This window comes from Schistocerca nitens, chromosome 4, assembly GCF_023898315.1.
Source record: "Schistocerca nitens isolate TAMUIC-IGC-003100 chromosome 4, iqSchNite1.1, whole genome shotgun sequence".
NCBI classification, from domain to species: Eukaryota; Metazoa; Arthropoda; class Insecta; order Orthoptera; family Acrididae; genus Schistocerca; species Schistocerca nitens.
In genome coordinates, this window is record NC_064617.1 from 4958026 (window position 1) to 4977597 (window position 19572).

The following is a 19572-nucleotide window of genomic DNA, read 5'->3' on the forward strand; positions in this document are numbered from 1 at the left end:
GAGGTGCATCAGAATGTAAAACTGGTGATACAGGAAACGCTCAAAACGTAGACAGTAGGAAGATTCAGTCTTCCTGTACTTAAGTCGGCATTGTGTCTCTTATATTTAATTCCGATGCAATTTCTGTGTTTCATCGTCAATGGGAAGGTCCAAGGGATACAGTAGACCTGCAGAGGTGCATCAGAATGTAAAACTGGTGACACAGGAAACGCTCAACACATAGACAGTAGGAAGACTCATTCTTCCTGTACTTAAGTCGGCATTGTGTCTCTTATATTTAATTCCGATGCAATTTCTGTGTTTCATCGTCAATGGGAAGGTCCAAGGGATACAGTAAAGCTGCAGTGGTGCATCGGAATGTAAAACTAGTGACACAGGAAACGCTCAAAACATAGAGAGTAGGAAGACTCAGTCTTCCTGTACTTAAGTCGGCATTGTGTCTCTTATATTTATTTCCGATGAAATTTCCGTGTTGCATCGTGAATGGGAAGGTCCAAGGGTATAGTAATCCTGCAGAGGTGCATCGGAAAGGAAAACTTATGATACAGGAAACGCTCAAAACATAGACTGTAGGAAGACTTAGTCTTCCTGTACTTAAGTCGGCATTGTGTCTCTTATATTTAATTCCGATGCAATTTCTGTTTTTCATCGTCAATGGGAAGGTCCAAGGGATACAGTAAACCTGCAGAGGTGCATCTGAATCTAAAACTGATGACACAGAAAACGCTCAAAACATAGACAGTAGGAAGACACTGTCTTCCTGTACTTAAGACGGCATTGTGTCTCTTATATTTAATTCCGATGCAATTTCTGTGTTTCATCGTCAATGGGAAGGTCCAAGGGATACAGTAATCCTGCAGAGGTGCATCAGAATGTAAAACTGGTGACACAGGAAACGCTCAAAACATAGACAGTAGGAAGACTCAGTCTTCCTCTACTTAAGTCGGAATTGTGTTTCTTATATTTAATTCCGATGCAATTTCTGTGTTTCATCGTCAATGGGAAGGTCCAATGGATAAAGAAAACCTGCAGAGGTGCATCAGAATGTAAAACTGGTGACACAGGAAACGCTCAAAACATAGACGGTAGGAAGACTCAGTCTTCCTGTACTTAAGTCGGCATTGTGTCTCTTATATTTAATTCCGATGCGATTTCTGTGTTTCATCGAGAAAGGGAAGGTCAATCGGATACAGTAATCCGGCAGAGGTGCATCGGAATGTAAAACTGGTGACACAGGAAACGCTCAAAACGTTGACCGTACGAAGACTGTTTTCTTGCACTTAAGTCGGCATTGTGTCTCTTATATTTAATTTCGATGCAATTTCTGTGTTTCATCGTCAATGGGAAGGTCCAATGGATACAGAAAACCTGCAGAGGTGCATCAGAATGAAAAACTGGTGACACAGGATACGCTCAAAACATAGACGGTAGGAAGACTCAGTCTTCCTGTACTTAAGTCGGCATTGTGTTCTTATATTTAATTCCGGTGCAATTTCTATGTTTCATCGTCAATCGGAAGGTCCAAGGGATACCGTAAACCTGCAGCGGTGCATCGGAATGTAAAACTGGTGACACAGGAAACGCTCAAAACGTAGACAGTAGGAAGACTGAGTCTTCCTGTACTTAAGTCTTCATTGTGTCTCTTATATTTAATTCCGATGCAATTTCTGTGTTTCATCGTCAATGGGAAGGTCCAAGGGATACAGTAAACCTGCGGAGGTGCATCAGAATGTAAAACTGGTGACACAGGAAACGCTCAACACATAGACAGTAGGAAGACTCATTCTTCCTGTATTTAAGTCGGCATTGTGTCTCTTATATTTAATTCCGATACAATTTCTGTGTTTCATCATCAATGGGAAGGTCCAAGGGATACAGTAAACCTGCAGTATTGCATCGTAATGTAAAACTAGTGACACAGGAAACGCTCAAAACATAGAGAGTAGGAAGACTCAGTCTTCCTGTACTTAAGTCGGCATTGTGTCTCTTATATTTATTTCCGATAAAAAATTCTGTGTTTCATCGTCAATGGGAAGGACCAATGGATACAGTAAACCTGCTGTGGCGCATCGGAATGTAAAACTAGTGACACAGGAAACGCTCAAAACATAGACAGTAGGAAGACTCAGTCTTCCTGTACTTAAGTCGGCATTGTGTCTCTTATATTTAATTCCGATGCAATTTCTGTGTTTCATCGTCAATGGGAAGGTCCAATGGATACAGAAAACCTGCAGAGGTGCATCAGAATGAAAAACTGGTGACACAGGAAACGCTCAAAACATAGACGGTAGGAAGACTCAGTCTTCCTGTACTTAAGTCGGCATTGTATCTCTTATATTTAATTCCGATGCAATTTCTGTGTTTCATCGTCAATGGGAAGGTCCAAGGGATACAGTAAACCTGCAGAGGTGCATCAGAATGTAAAACAGGTGACACAGGAAACGCTCAACACATAGACTGTAGGAAGACTCATTCTTCCTGTATTTAAGTCGGCATTGTGTCTCTTACATTTAATTCCGATGCAATTTCTGTGTTTCATCGACAATGGGAAGGTCCAAGGGATACAGTAAACCTGCAGTGGTGCATCGGAATGTAAAACTAGTGACACAGGAAACGCTCAAAACATAGAGAGTAGGAAGACTCAGTCTTCCTGTACTTAAGTCGGCATTGTATCTCTTATATTTAATTCCGATGCAATTTATGTGTTTCATCGTCAATGGGAAGGTCCAAGGGATACAGTAATCCTGCAGAGGTGCATCAGAATGTAAAACTGCTGACACCGGAAACGCTCAAAACATAGACAGTAGGAAGACTCAGTCTTCCTGTACTTAAATCGGCATTGTGTTTCTTATATTTAATTCCGATGCAATTTCTGTGTTTCATCGTCAATGGGAAGGTCCAATGGATACAGAAAACCTGCAGAGGTGCATCAGAATGTAAAACTGGTGACACAGGAAACGCTCAAAACATAGACAGTAGGAACACTCAGTCTTCCTGTACTTAAGTCGGCATTGTGTTTCTTATATTTAATTCCGATGCGATTTCTGTGTTTTATCGAGAAAGGGAAGGTCAAAGGGATACAGTAAACCAGCAGAGGTGCGTCGGAATGTAAAACTGGTGACACAGGAAACTCTCAAAACATTGACCATACGAAGACTGTTTTCTTGCACTTTAGTCGGCATTGTGTCTCTTATATTTAATTTCGATGAAATTTCTGTGTTTCATCGTCAATGGGAAGGTCCAAGGGATACAGTAAACCTGCAGAGGTGCATCGGAATGTAAAACTAGTGTCACAGGAAACGCTCAAAACATAGACAGTAGGAAGACTCAGACTTCCTGTACTTAAGTCGGCATTGTGTCTCTTATATTTAATTCCGATGCAATTTCTGTGTTTCATTGTCAATGGGAAGGTCCAAGGGATACAGTAAACCTGCAGAGGTGCATCGGAATGTAAAACTGGTGACACAGGAAACGCTCAAACATAGACAGTAGGAAGACTCTGTCTTCCTGTACTTAAGTCGGCATTGTGTCTCTTATATTTAATTCCGATGCAATTTCTGTGTTTCATCGTCAATGGGAAGGTCCAAGGGATACAGTAGACCTGCAGAGGTGCATCAGAATGTAAAACTGGTGACACAGGAAACGCTCAACACATAGACAGTAGGAAGACTCATTCTTCCTGTATTTAAGTCGGCATTGTGTCTCTTATATTTAATTCCGATACAATTTCTGTGTTTCATCGACAATGGGAAGGTCCAAGGGATACAGTAAACCTGCAGTATTGCATCGTAATGTAAAACTAGTGACACAGGAAACGCTCAAAACATAGAGAGTAGGAAGACTCAGTCTTCCTGTACTTAAGTCGGCATTGTGTCTCTTATATTTATTTCCGATGAAATTTCTGTGTTCCATCGTGAATGGGAAGGTCCAAGGGATATAGTAATCCAGCAGAGGTGCATCGGAAAGGAAAACTGATGATACAGGAAACGCTCAAAACATAGACAGTAGGAAGACTTAGTCTTCCTGTACTTAAGACGGCATTGTGTCTCTTATATTTAATTCCGATGCAATTTCTGTTTTTCATCGTCAATGGGAAGGTCCAAGGGATACAGTAAACCTGCAGAGGTGCATCTGAATGTAAAACTGATGACACAGAAAACGCTCAAATCATAGACAGTAGGAAGACTCTGTCTTCCTGTACTTAAGTCGGCATTGTGTCTCTTATATTTAATTCCGATGCAATTTCTGTGTTTCATCGTCAATGGGAAGGTCCAAGGGATACAGTAATCCTGCAGAGGTGCTTCAGAATGTAAAACTACTGACACAGGAAACGCTCAAAACATAGACAGTAGGAAGACTCAGTCTTCCTCTACTTAAGTCGGAATTGTGTTTCTTATATTTAATTCCGATGCAATTTCTGTGTTTCATCGTCAATGGGAAGGTCCAATGGATACAGAAAACCTGCAGAGGTGCATCAGAATGAAAAACTGGTGACACAGGAAACGCTCAAAACATAGACGGTAGGAAGACTCAGTCTTCCTGTACTTAAGTCGGCATTGTATCTCTTATATTTAATTCCGATGCAATTTCTGTGGTTCATCGTCAATGGGAAGGTCCAAGGGATACAGTAAACCTGCAGAGGTGCATCAGAATGTAAAACTGGTGACACAGGAAACGCTCAACACATAGACAGTAGGAAGACTCATTCTTCCTGTACTTAAGTCGGCATTGTGTCTCTTATATTTAATTCCGATGAAATTTCTGTGTTTCATCGTCAATGGGAAGGTCCAAGGGATACAGTAAAGCTGCAGTGGTGCATCGGAATGTAAAACTAGTGACACAGGAAACGCTCAAAACATAGAGAGTAGGAAGACTCAGTCTTCCTGTACTTAAGTCGGCATTGTGTCCCTTATATTTATTTCCGATGAAATTTCCGTGTTGCATCGTGAATGGGAAGGTCCAAGGGTATAGTAATCCTGCAGAGGTGCATCGGAAAGGAAAACTTATGATACAGGAAACGCTCAAAACATAGACTGTAGGAAGACTTAGTCTTCCTGTACTTAAGTCGGCATTGTGTCTCTTATATTTAATTCCGATGCAATTTCTGTTTTTCATCGTCAATGGGAAGGTCCAAGGGATACAGTAAAGCTGCAGTGGTGCATCGGAATGTAAAACTAGTGACACAGGAAACGCTCAAAACATAGAGAGTAGGAAGACTCAGTCTTCCTGTACTTAAGTCGGCATTGTGTCTCTTATATTTATTTCCGATGAAATTTCCGTGTTGCATCGTGAATGGGAAGGTCCAAGGGTATAGTAATCCTGCAGAGGTGCATCGGAAAGGAAAACTTATGATACAGGAAACGCTCAAAACATAGACTGTAGGAAGACTTAGTCTTCCTGTACTTAAGTCGGCATTGTGTCTCTTATATTTAATTCCGATGCAATTTCTGTTTTTCATCGTCAATGGGAAGGTCCAAGGGATACAGTAAACCTGCAGAGGTGCATCTGAATGTAAAACTGATGACACAGAAAACGCTCAAAACATAGACAGTAGGAAGACACTGTCTTCCTGTACTTAAGTCGGCATTGTGTCTCTTATATTTAATTCCGATGCAATTTCTGTGTTTCATCGTCAATGGGAAGGTCCAAGGGATACAGTAATCCTGCAGAGGTGCATCAGAATGTAAAACTGGTGACACAGGAAACGCTCAAAACATAGACAGTAGGAAGACTCAGTCTTCCTCTACTTAAGTCGGAATTGTGTTTCTTATATTTAATTCCGATGCAATTTCTGTGTTTCATCGTCAATGGGAAGGTCCAATGGATAAAGAAAACCTGCAGAGGTGCATCAGAGTGTAAAACTGGTGACACAGGAAACGCTCAAAACATAGACGGTAGGAAGACTCAGTCTTCCTGTACTTAAGTCGGCATTGTGTCTCTTATATTTAATTCCGATGCGATTTCTGTGTTTCATCGAGAAAGGGAAGGTCAATCGGATACAGTAAACCGGCAGAGGTGCATCGGAATGTAAAACTGGTGACACAGGAAACGCTCAAAACGTTGACCGTACGAAGACTGTTTTCTTGCACTTAAGTCGGCATTGTGTCTCTTATATTTAATTTCGATGCAATTTCTGTGTTTCATCGTCAATGGGAAGGTCCAATGGATACAGAAAACCTGCAGAGGTGCATCAGAATGAAAAACTGGTGACACAGGATACGCTCAAAACATAGACGGTAGGAAGACTCAGTCTTCCTGTACTTAAGTCGGCATTGTGTTTCTTATATTTAATTCCGGTGCAATTTCTATGTTTCATCGTCAATCGGAAGGTCCAAGGGATACCGTAAACCTGCAGCGGTGCATCGGAATGTAAAACTGGTGACACAGGAAACGCTCAAAACGTAGACAGTAGGAAGACTGAGTCTTCCTGTACTTAAGTCGGCATTGTGTCTCTTATATTTAATTCCGATGCAATTTCTGTGTTTCATCGTCAATGGGAAGGTCCAAGGGATACAGTAAACCTGCAGAGGTGCATCAGAATGTAAAACTGGTGACACAGGAAACGCTCAACACATAGACAGTAGGAAGACTCATTCTTCCTGTATTTAAGTCGGCATTGTGTCTCTTATATTTAATTCCGATACAATTTCTGTGTTTCATCATCAATGGGAAGGTCCAAGGGATACAGTAAACCTGCAGTATTGCATCGTAATGTAAAACTAGTGACACAGGAAACGCTCAAAACATAGAGAGTAGGAAGACTCAGTCTTCCTGTACTTAAGTCGGCATTGTGTCTCTTATATTTATTTCCGATGAAATTTCTGTGTTTCATCGTCAATGGGAAGGTCCAATGGATACAGTAAACCTGCTGTGGTGCATCGGAATGTAAAACTAGTGACACAGGAAACGCTCAAAACATAGACAGTAGGAAGACTCAGTCTTCCTGTACTTAAGTCGGCATTGTGTCTCTTATATTTAATTCCGATGCAATTTCTGTGTTTCATCGTCAATGGGAAGGTCCAATGGATACAGAAAACCTGCAGAGGTGCATCAGAATGAAAAACTGGTGACACAGGAAACGCTCAAAACATAGACGGTAGGAAGACTCAGTCTTCCTGTACTTAAGTCGGCATTGTATCTCTTATATTTAATTCCGATGCAATTTCTGTGTTTCATCGTCAATGGGAAGGTCCAAGGGATACAGTAAACCTGCAGAGGTGCATCAGAATGTAAAACTGGTGACACAGGAAACGCTCAACACATAGACTGTAGGAAGACTCATTCTTCCTGTATTTAAGTCGGCATTGTGTCTCTTACATTTAATTCCGATGCAATATCTGTGTTTCATCGACAATGGGAAGGTCCAAGGGATACAGTAAACCTGCAGTGGTGCATCGGAATGTAAAACTAGTGACACAGGAAACGCTCAAAACATAGAGAGTAGGAAGACTCAGTCTTCCTGTACTTAAGTCGGCATTGTATCTCTTATATTTAATTCCGATGCAATTTATGTGTTTCATCGTCAATGGGAAGGTCCAAGGGATACAGTAATCCTGCAGAGGTGCATCAGAATGTAAAACTGCTGACACCGGAAACGCTCAAAACATAGACAGTAGGAAGACTCAGTCTTCCTGTTCTTAAATCGGCATTGTGTTTCTTATATTTAATTCCGATGCAATTTCTGTGTTTCATCGTCAATGGGAAGGTCCAATGGATCCAGAAAACCTGCAGAGGTGCATCAGAATGTAAAACTGGTGACACAGGAAACGCTCAAAACATAGACAGTAGGAACACTCAGTCTTCCTGTACTTAAGTCGGCATTGTGTTTCTTATATTTAATTCCGATGCGATTTCTGTGTTTTATCGAGAAAGGGAAGGTCAAAGGGATACAGTAAACCAGCAGAGGTGCGTCGGAATGTAAAACTGGTGACACAGGAAACGCTCAAACATAGACAGTAGGAAGACTCTGTCTTCCTGTACTTAAGTCGTCATTGTGTCTCTTATATTTAATTCCGATGCAATTTCTGTGTTTCATCGTCAATGGGAAGGTCCAAGGGATACAGTAGACCTGCAGAGGTGCATCAGAATGTAAAACTGGTGACACAGGAAACGCTCAACACATAGACAGTAGGAAGACTCATTCTTCCTGTATTTAAGTCGGCATTGTGTCTCTTATATTTAATTCCGATACAATTTCTGTGTTTCATCGACAATGGGAAGGTCCAAGGGATACAGTAAACCTGCAGTATTGCATCGTAATGTAAAACTAGTGACACAGGAAACGCTCAAAACATAGAGAGTAGGAAGACTCAGTCTTCCTGTACTTAAGTCGGCATTGTGTCTCTTATATTTATTTCCGATGAAATTTCTGTGTTCCATCGTGAATGGGAAGGTCCAAGGGATATAGTAATCCAGCAGAGGTGCATCGGAAAGGAAAACTGATGATACAGGAAACGCTCAAAACATAGACAGTAGGAAGACTTAGTCTTCCTGTACTTAAGACGGCATTGTGTCTCTTATATTTAATTCCGATGCAATTTCTGTTTTTCATCGTCAATGGGAAGGTCCAAGGGATATAGTAAACCTGCAGAGGTGCATCTGAATGTAAAACTGATGACACAGAAAACGCTCAAATCATAGACAGTAGGAAGACTCTGTCTTCCTGTACTTAAGTCGGCATTGTGTCTCTTATATTTAATTCCGATGCAATTTCTGTGTTTCATCGTCAATGGGAAGGTCCAAGGGATACAGTAATCCTGCAGAGGTGCATCAGAATGTAAAACTACTGACACAGGAAACGCTCAAAACATAGACAGTAGGAAGACTCAGTCTTCCTCTACTTAAGTCGGAATTGTGTTTCTTATATTTAATTCCGATGCAATTTCTGTGTTTCATCGTCAATGGGAAGGTCCAATGGATAAAGAAAACCTGCAGAGGTGCATCAGAATGTAAAACTGGTGACACAGGAAACGCTCAAAACATAGACGGTAGGAAGACTCAGTCTTCCTGTACTTAAGTCGGCATTGTGTCTCTTATATTTAATTCCGATGCGATTTCTGTGTTTCATCGAGAAAGGGAAGGTCAAAGGGATACAGTAAACTGGCAGAGGTGCATCGGAATGTAAAACTGGTTACACAGGAAACGCTCAAAACATTGACCGTACGAAGACTGTTTTCTTGCACTTAAGTCGGCATTGGGTCTCTTATATTTAATTTCGATGCAATTTCTATGTTTCATCGTCAATGGGAAGGTCCAAGGGATACAGTAAACCTGCAGAGGTGCATCGGAATGTAAAACTAGAGTCACAGGAAACGCTCAAAACATAGACAGTAGGAAGACTCAGTCTTCCTGTACTTAAGTTGGCATTGTGTCCCTTATATTTAATTCCGATGCAATTTCTGTGTTTCATCGTCAATGGGAAGGTCCAAGGGATACAGTAAACCTGCAGAGGTGCATCGGAATGTAAAACTGGTGACACAGGAAACGCTCAAAACGTAGACAGTAGGAAGACTCAGTCTTCCTGTACTTAAGTCGGCATTGTGTCTCTTATATTTAATTCCGATGCAATTTCTGTGTTTTATCGTCAATGGGAAGGTCCAAGGGATACAGTAGACCTGCAGAGGTGCATCAGAATGTAAAACTGGTGACACAGGAAACGCTCAACACATAGACAGTAGGAAGACTCATTCTTCCTGTATTTAAGTCGGCATTGTGTCTCTTATATTTAATTCCGATACAATTTCTGTGTTTCATCGGCAATGGGAAGGTCCAAGGGATACAGTAAACCTGCAGTATTGCATCGTAATGTAAAACTAGTGACACAGGAAACGCTCAAAACATAGAGAGTAGGAAGACTCAGTCTTCCTGTACTTAAGTCGGCATTGTGTCTCTTATATTTATTTCCGATGAAATTCCTGTGTTCCATCGTGAATGGGGAGGTCCAAGGGATATAGTAATCCTGCAGAGGTGCATCGGAAAGTAAAACTGATGATACAGGAAACGCTCAAAACTTAGACAGTAGGAAGACTTAGTCTTCCTGTACATAAGTCGGCATTGTGTCTCTTATATTTAATTCCGATGCAATTTCTGTTTTTCATCGTCAATGGGAAGGTCCAAGGGATACAGTAAACCTGCAGAGGTGCATCTGATTGTAAAACTGATGACACAGAAAACGCTCAAAACATAGACAGTAGGAAGACTCATTCTTCCTGTATTTAAGTCGGCATTGTGTCTCTTATATTTAATTCCGATACAATTTCTGTGTTTCATCGACAATGGGAAGGTCCAAGGGATACAGTAAACCTGCTGTGGTGCATCGGAATGTAAAACTAGTGACACAGGAAACGCTCAAAACATAGAGAGTAGGAAGACTCAGTCTTCCTGTACTTAAGTCGGCATTGTGTCTCCTATATTTAATTCCGATGCAATTTCTGTGTTTCATCGTCAATGGGAAGGTCCAATGGATAAAGAAAACCTGCAGAGGTGCATCAGAATGTAAAACTGGTGACACAGGAAACGCTCAAAACATAGACGGTAGGAAGACTGAGTCTTCCTGTGCTTAAGTCGGCATTGTGTCTCTTATATTTAATTCCGATGCGATTTCTGTGTTTCATCGAGAAAGGGAAGGTCAAAGGGATACAGTAAACTGGCAGAGGTGCATCGGAATGTAAAACTGGTGACACAGGAAACGCTCAAAACATTGACCGTACGAAGACTGTTTTCTTGCACTTAAGTCGGCATTAGGTCTCTTATATTTAATTTCGATGCAATTTCTGTGTTTCATCGTCAATCGGAAGGTCCAAGGGATACAGTAAACCTGCAGAGGTGCATCGGAATGTAAAACTAGTGTCACAGGAAACGCTCAAAACATAGACAGTAGGAAGACTCAGTCTTCCTGTACTTAAGTTGGCATTGTGTCCCTTATATTTAATTCCGATGCAATTTCTGTGTTTCATCGTCAATGGGAAGGTCCAAGGGATACATTAAACCTGCAGAGGTGCATCGGAATGTAAAACTGGTGACACAGGAACCGCTCAAAACGTAGACAGTAGGAAGACTCAGTCTTGCTGTACTTAAGTCGGCATTGTGTCTCTTATATTTAATTCCGATGCAATTTCTGTGTTTCATCGTCAATGGGAAGGTCCAAGGGATACAGTAGACCTGCAGAGGTGCATCAGAATGTAAAACTGGTGACACAGGAAACGCTCAACACATAGACAGTAGGAAGACTCATTCTTCCTGTATTTAAGTCGGCATTGTGTCTCTTATATTTAATTCCGATACAATTTCTGTGTTTCATCGGCAATGGGAAGGTCCAAGGGATACAGTAAACCTGCAGTATTACATCGTAATGTAAAACTAGTGACACAGGAAACGCTCAAAACATAGAGAGTAGGAAGACTCAGTCTTCCTGTACTTAAGTCGGCATTGTGTCTCTTATATTTATTTCCGATGAAATTTCTGTGTTCCATCGTGAATGGGAAGGTCCAAGGGAAATAGTAATCCTGCAGAGGTGCATCGGAAAGTAAAACTGATGATACAGGAAACGCTCAAAACTTAGACAGTAGGAAGACTTAGTCTTCCTGTACTTAAGTCGGCATTGTGTCTCTTATATTTAATTCCGATGCAATTTCTGTTTTTCGTCGTCAATGGGAAGGTCCAAGGGATACAGTAAACCTGCAGAGGTGCATCTGAATGTAAAACTGATGACACAGGAAACGCTCAAAACATAGAGAGTAGGAAGACTCAGTCTTCCTGTACTTAAGTCGGCATTGTGTCTCCTATATTTAATTCCGATGCAATTTCTGTGTTTCATCGTCAATGGGAAGGTCCAATGGATACAGAAAACCTGCAGAGGTGCATCAGAATGAAAAACTGGTGATACAGGAAACGCTCAAAACATAGACGGTAGGAAGACTCAGTCTTCCTGTACTTAAGTCGGCATTGTGTTTCTAATATTTAATTCCGATGCAATTTCTATGTTTCATCGTCAATCGGAAGGTCCAAGGGATACCGTAAACCTGCAGAGGTGCATCGGAATGTAAAACTGGTGACACAGGAAACGCTCAAAACGTAGACAGTAGGAAGACTGAGTCTTCCTGTACTTAAGTCGGCATTGTATCTCTTATATTTAATTCCGATGCAATTTCAGTGTTTCATCGTCAATGGGAAGGTCCAAGGGATACAGTAAACCTGCGGAGGTGCATCAGAATGTAAAACTGGTGACACAGGAAACGCTCAACACATAGACAGTAGGAAGACTCATTCTTCCTGTATTTAAGTCGGCATTGTGTCTCTTACATTTAATTCCGATGCAATTTCTGTGTTTCATCGACAATGGGAAGGTCCAAGGGATATAGTAATCCTGCAGAGGTGCATCGGTAAGGAAAACTGATGATACAGGAAACGCTCAAAACATAGACAGTAGGAAGACTTAGTCTTCCTGTACTTAAGTCGGCATTGTGTCTATTTTAATTAATTCCGATGCAATTTCTGTTTTTCATCGTCAATGGGAAGGTCCAAGGGATACAGTAAACATGCAGAGGTGCATCTGAATGTAAAAATGATGACACAGAAAACGCTCAAAACATAGACAGTAGGAAGAATCAGTCTTCCTGTACTTAAATCGGCATTGTGTTTCTTATATTTAATTCCGATGCGATTTCCGTGTTTCATCGTCAATGGGAAGGTCCAATGGATACAGAAAACCTGCAGAGGTGTATCAGAATGTAAAACTGGTGACACAGGAAACGCTCAAAACATAGACAGTAGGAAGACTCAGTCTTCCTGTACTTAAAGCGGCATTGTGTTTCTTATATTTAATTCCGATGCGATTTCTGTGTTTTACCGAGAAAGGGAAGGTCAAAGGGATACAGTAAACCAGCAGGAAACGCTCAAAACATTGACCGTACGAAGACTGTTTTCTTGCACTTAAGTCGGCATTGTGTCTCTTATATTTAATTTCGATGCAATTTCTGTGTTTCATCGTCAATGGGAAGGTCCAAGGGATACAGTAAACCTGCAGAGGTGCATCGGAATGTAAAACTAGTGTCACAGGAAACGCTCAAAGCATAGACAGTAGGAAGACTCAGTCTTCCTGTACTTAAGTCGGCATTGTGTCTCTTATATTTAATTCCGATGCAATTTCTGTGTTTCATCGTCAATGGGAAGGTCCAAGGGTTACAGTAAACCTGCAGAGGTGCATCGGAATGTAAAACTGGTGACACAGGAAACGCTCAAACAAAGACAGTAGGAAGACTCTGTCTTCCTGTACTTAAGGCGGCATTGTGTCTCTTATATTTAATTCCGATGCAATTTCTGTGTTTCATCGTCAATGGGAAGGTCCAAGGGATACAGTAAACCTGCAGAGGTGCATCAGAATGTAAAACTGGTGACACAGGAAACGCTCAACACATAGACAGTAGGAAGACTCATTCTTCCTGTACTTAAGTCGGCATTGTGTCTCTTATATTTAATTCCGATGCAATTTCTGTGTTTCATCGTCAATGGGAAGGTCCAAGGGATACAGTAAACCTGCAGTGGTGCATCGGAATGTAAAACTAGTGACACAGGAAACGCTCAAAACATAGAGAGTAGGAAGACTCAGTCTTCCTGTACTTAAGTCGGCATTGTGTCTCTTATATTTATTTCCGATGAAATTTCTGTGTTCCATCGTGAATGGGAAGGTCCAAGGGATATAGTAATCCTGCAGAGGTGCATCGGAAAGGAAAACTGATGATACAGGAAACGCTCAAAACATAGACAGTAGGAAGACTTAGTCTTCCTGTACTTAAGTCGGCATTGTGTCTCTTATATTTAATTCCGATGCAATTTCTGTGTTTCATCGTCAATGGGAAGGTCCAAGGGATACAGTAAACCTGCAGAGGTGCATCTGAATGTAAAACTGATGACACAGAAAACGCTCAAAACATAGACAGTTGGAAGACTCTGTCTTCCTGTACTTAAGTCGGCATTGTGTCTCTTATATTTAATTCCGATGCAATTTCTGTGTTTCATCGTCAATGGGAAGGTCCAAGGGATACAGTAATCCTGCAGAGGTGCATCAGAATGTAAAACTGCTCACACAGGAAACGCCCAAAACATAGACAGTAGGAAGACTCAGTCTTCCTGTACTTAAGTCGGAATTGTGTTTCTTATATTTAATTCCGATGCAATTTCTGTGTTTCATCGTCAATGGGAAGGTACAATGGATAAAGAAAACCTGCAGAGGTGCATCAGAATGTAAAACTGGTGACACAGGAAACGCTCAAAACATAGACGGTAGGAAGACTCAGTCTTCCTGTACTTAAGTCGGCATTGTGTTTCTTATATTTAATTCCGATGCGATTTCTGTGTTTCATCGAGAAAGGGAAGGTCAAAGGGATACAGTAAACCGGCAGAGGTGCATCGGAATGTAATACTGGTGACACAGGAAACGCTCAACACATAGACAGTAGGAAGACTCATTCTTCCTGTATTTAAGTCAGCATTGTGTCTCTTATATTTAATTCCGATACAATTTCTGTGTTTCATCGTCAATGGGAAGGTCCAAGGGATACAGTAAACCTGCAGTATTGCATCGGAATGTAAAACTAGTGACACAGGAAACGCTCAAAACATAGAGAGTAGGAAGACTCAGTCTTCCTGTACTTAAGTCGGCATTGTGTCTCTTATATTTATTTCCGATGAAATTTCTGTGTTCCATCGTGAATGGGAAGGTCCAAGGGATATAGTAATCCCGCAGAGGTGCATCGGAAAGTAAAACTGATGATACAGGAAACGCTCAAAACATAGACAGTAGGAAGACTTAGTCTTCCTGTACTTAAGTCGGCATTGTGTCTCTTATATTTAATTCCGATGCAATTTCTGTTTTTCATCGTCAATGGGAAGGTCCAAGGGATACAGTAAACCTGCAGAGGTGTATCTGAATGTAAAACTGATGACATTGAAAACGCTCAAAACATAGACAGTAGGAAGACTCATTCTTCCTGTATTTAAGTCGGCATTGTGTCTCTTATATTTAATTCCGATACAATTTCTGTGTTTCATCGACAATGGGAAGGTCCAAGGGATACAGTAAACCTGCAGTGGTGCATCGGAATGTAAAACTAGTGACACAGGAAACGCTCAAAACATAGAGAGTAGGAAGACTCAGTCTTCCTGTACTTAAGTCGGCATTGTGCCTCTTATATTTATTTCCGATGAAATTTGTGTGTTTCATCGTGAATGGGAAGGTCCAAGGGATATAGTAAACCTGCAGAGGTGCATCGGAAAGTAAAACTGATACACAGGAAACGCTCAAAACATAGACAGTAGGAATACTTAGTCTTCCTGTACTTAAGTCGGCATTGTGTCCCTTAAATTTAATTCCGATGCAATTTCTGTTTTTCATCGTCAATGGGAACGTCCAAGGGATACAGTAAACCCTCAGAGGTGCATCAGAATGTAAAACTGATGACACAGGAAACGCTCAAAACATAGACAGAAGGAAGACTCAGTCTTTCTGTACCTAAGTCGGCATTGTGTCTCTTATATTTAACTCCGATGCAATTTCTGTGTTTCATCTTCAATGGGAAGGTCCAATGGTTACAGTAAACCTGCAGAGGTGCATCATAATGTAAAACTGGTGACACAGGAAACGCTCAAAACATAGACAGTAGGAAGACTCAGTCTTTCTGTACATAAATCGGCATTGTCTCTCTGATATTTAATTTTGATGCGAATTCTGTGTTTCATCGACAATGGGAAGGTCCAAGGGATACAATAAACCGGCAGAGGTGCATCGTAATGTAAAATTGGTGACACAGGAAACGCTCAAAACATTGACCGTACGAAGACTGTTTTCTTGTACTTAAGTCGGCATTGTGTCTCTTATATTTAATTTCGATACAATTTCTGTGTTTCATCGTCAATGGGAAGGTCCAAGGGATACAGGAAACCTGCAGAGGTGCATCGGAATGTAAAACTGGTGACACAGGAAAAGCTCAAATCACAGACAGTAGGAAGACGCCGTCTTCCTGTACTTAAGTCGGCATTGTGTGACTTATATTTAATTCCGATGCAATTTCTGTGTTTAATCGTCAATGGGAAGCTCCACGGGATACAGTACACCTGCAGAGGTGCATCGGAATGTAAATCTGGTGACACAGGAAACGCTCAAATCATAGACAGTAGGAAGACTCAGTCTTCCTATACTTAAGTCGGCATTGTGTCTCTTATATTTATTTCCGATGAAATTTCTGTGTTTCATCGTGAATGGGAAGGTCCAAGGGATATAGTAAACCTGCAGAGGTGCATCGGAAAGTAAAACTGATGACACAGGAAACGCTCAAAACGTAGACAGTATGATGACTTAGTCTTCCTGTACGTAAGTCGGCATTGTGTCTCTCATATTTAATTCCGATTCAATTTCTGTGTTTCATCGTCAATGGGAAGGTCCAATGGATACAGAAAACTTGCAGAGGTGCATCAGAATGTAAAACTGGTGACACAGGAAACGCTCAAAACATAGACAGTAGGAAGACTCAGTTTTCCTGTACTTAAGTCGGCATTGTGTCTCTTATATTTAATTCCGATGCAATTTCTGTGTTTCATCGCCAATGGGAAGGTCCAATGGATACATAAGACCTGCAGAGAAGCATCAGAATGTAAAACTGGTGACACAGGAAACGCTCAAAACATAGACAGTAGGAAGACTCATTCTTCCTGTATTTAAGGCGGCATTGTGTCTCTTATATTTAATTCCGATGCAATTCCTGTGTTTCATCGTCAATGGGAAGGTCCAAGGGATACAGTAAACCTGCAGAGGTGCATCGGAATGTAATACTAGTGTCACAGGAAACGCTCAAAACATAGACAGTAGGAAGACTCAGTCTTCCTGTACTTAAGTCGGCATTGTGTCTCTTATATATAATTCCGATGCAATTTCTGTGTTTCATCGTCATTGGGAAGGTCCAAGGGATACAGTAAACCTGCACAGGTGCATCGGAATGTAAAACTGCTGACACAGGAAACGCTCAAAACGTAGACAGTAGGAAGACTCAGTCTTCCTGTACTTAAGTCGGCATTGTGTCTCTTATATTTAATTCCGATGCAATTTCTGTGTTTTTTCGTCAACGAGAAGGTCCAAGGGATACAGTACACCTGCAGAGGTGCATCAGAATGTAAAACTGGTGACACAGGAAACGCTCAACACATAGACAGTAGGAAGACTCATTCTTCCTGTATTTAAGTTGGCATTGTGTCTCTTACATTAAATTCCGATGCAAATTCTGTGTTTCATCGTCAATGGGAAGGTCCAAGGGATACAGTAATCCTGCATAGGTGCATCAGAATGTAAAACTGCTGACACCGGAGACGCTGAAAACATAGACAGTAGGAAGACTCACTCTTCCTGTACTTAAGTCGGCATTGTGTTTCTTATATTTAAGTCCGATGCAATTTCTGTGCTTCATCGTCAATAGGAAGGTCCAATGGATACAGAAAACCTGCAGAGGTGCATTAGAATGTAAAACTGGTGACACAGGAAACGCTCAAAACATAGACAGTAGGAAGACTCAGTCTTCCTGTACTTAAGTCGGCATTGTGTTTCTTATATTTAATTCCGATGCGATTTATGTGTTTCATCGAGAAAGGGAAGGTCAAAGGGATACAGTAAACCGGCAGAGTTGCATCGGAATGTAAAACTGGTGACACAGGAAACGCTCAAAACATTGACCGTACGAAGACTGTTTTCTTGCACTTAAGTCGGCATTGTGTCTCTTATATTTAATTTTGATGCAAATTCTGTGTTTCATCGTCAATGGGAAGGTCCAAGGGATACAGTAAATCTGCAGAGGTGCATCGGAATGTAAAACTAGTGTCACAGGAAACGCTCAAAACATAGACAGTAGGAAGACTCAGTCTTCCTGTACTTAAGTCGGCATTGTGTCTCTTATATTTAATTCCGATGCAATTTCTGTGTTTCATCGTCAATGGGAAGGTCCGAGGGATACACTAAACCTGCAGAGGTGCATCGGAATGTAAAACTGGTGACACAGGAAACGCTCAAAACGTAGACAGTAGGAAGACTCAGTCCTCCTGTACTTAAGTCGGCATTGTGTCTCTTATATTTAATTCCGATGCAATCTCTGTGTTTCATCATCAATGGGAAGGTCCAAGGGATACAGTTAACCTGCAGAGGTGCATCAGAATGTAAAACTGGTGACACAGGAAACGCTCAACACATAGACAGTAGGAAGACTCATTTTTCCTGTATTTAAGTCGGCATTGTGTCTCTTATATTTAATTCCAATGCAATTTCTGTGCTTCATCGTCAATGGGAAGGTCCAAGGGATACAGTAAACCTGCAGAGGTGCATCGGAATGTAAAACTGGTGACACAGGAAACGCTCAAAACGTAGACAGTAGGAAGACTCTGTCTTCCTGTACTTAAGTCGGCATTGTGTCTCTTATATTTAATTCCGATGCAATTTCTGTGTTTCATCGTCAACGAGAAAGTCCAAGGGATACAGTTAACCTGCAGAGGTGCATCAGAATGTAAAACTGGTGACACAGGAAACGCTCAACACATAGACAGTAGGAAGACTCATTCTTCCTGTATTTAAGTCGGCATTGTGTCTCTTATATTTAATTCCGATGCAAATTCTGTGTTTCATCGTCAATGGGAAGGTCCAAGGGATACAGTAAACCTGCAGAGGTGCATCTGAATGTAAAACTGATGACACAGAAAACGCTCAAAACATAGACAGTAGGAAAACTCAGTCTTTCTGTACATAAGTCGGCATTGTGTCTCTTATATTTAATTCCGATGCAATTTCTGTGTTTCATCGTCAATGGGAAGGTCAAAGGGATACAGTAAACCAGCAGAGGTGCATCGGAATGTAAAACTGGTGACACAGGAAACGCTCAAAACATTGACCGTACGAAGACTGTTTTCTTGCACTTAAGTCGGCATTGTGTCTCTTATATTTAATTTCGATGCAATTACTGTGTTTCATTGTCAATGGGAAGGTCCAAGGGATACAGTAAATATGCAGAGGTGCATCGGAATGTAAAACTAGTGTCACAGGAAACGCTCAAAACATAGACAGTAGGAAGACCTAGTCTTCCTGTACTTAAGTCGGCATTGTGTCTCTTATATTTAATTCCGATGCAATTTCTGAGTTTCATCGTCAATGGAAAGGTCCAAGGGATACAGTAAACCTGCAGAGGTGCATCGGAATGTAAAACTGGTGACACAGGAAACGCTCAAAACGTAGACAGTAGGAAGACTCAGTCTTCCTGTACTTAAGTCGGCATTGTGTCTCTTATATTTAATTCCGATTCAATCTCTGTGTTTCATCGTCAATGGGAAGGTCCAAGGGATACAGTAAACCTGCAGAGGTGCATCAGAATTTAAAACTGGTGACACAGGAAACGCTCAACGCATAGACAGTAGGAAGACTCATTCTTCCTGTATTTAAGTCGGCATTGTGTCTCTTATATTTAATTCCGATGCAATTTCTGTGTTCCATCGACAATGGGAAGGTCCAAGGGATACAGTAAACCTGCAGTGGTGCATCGGAATGTAAAA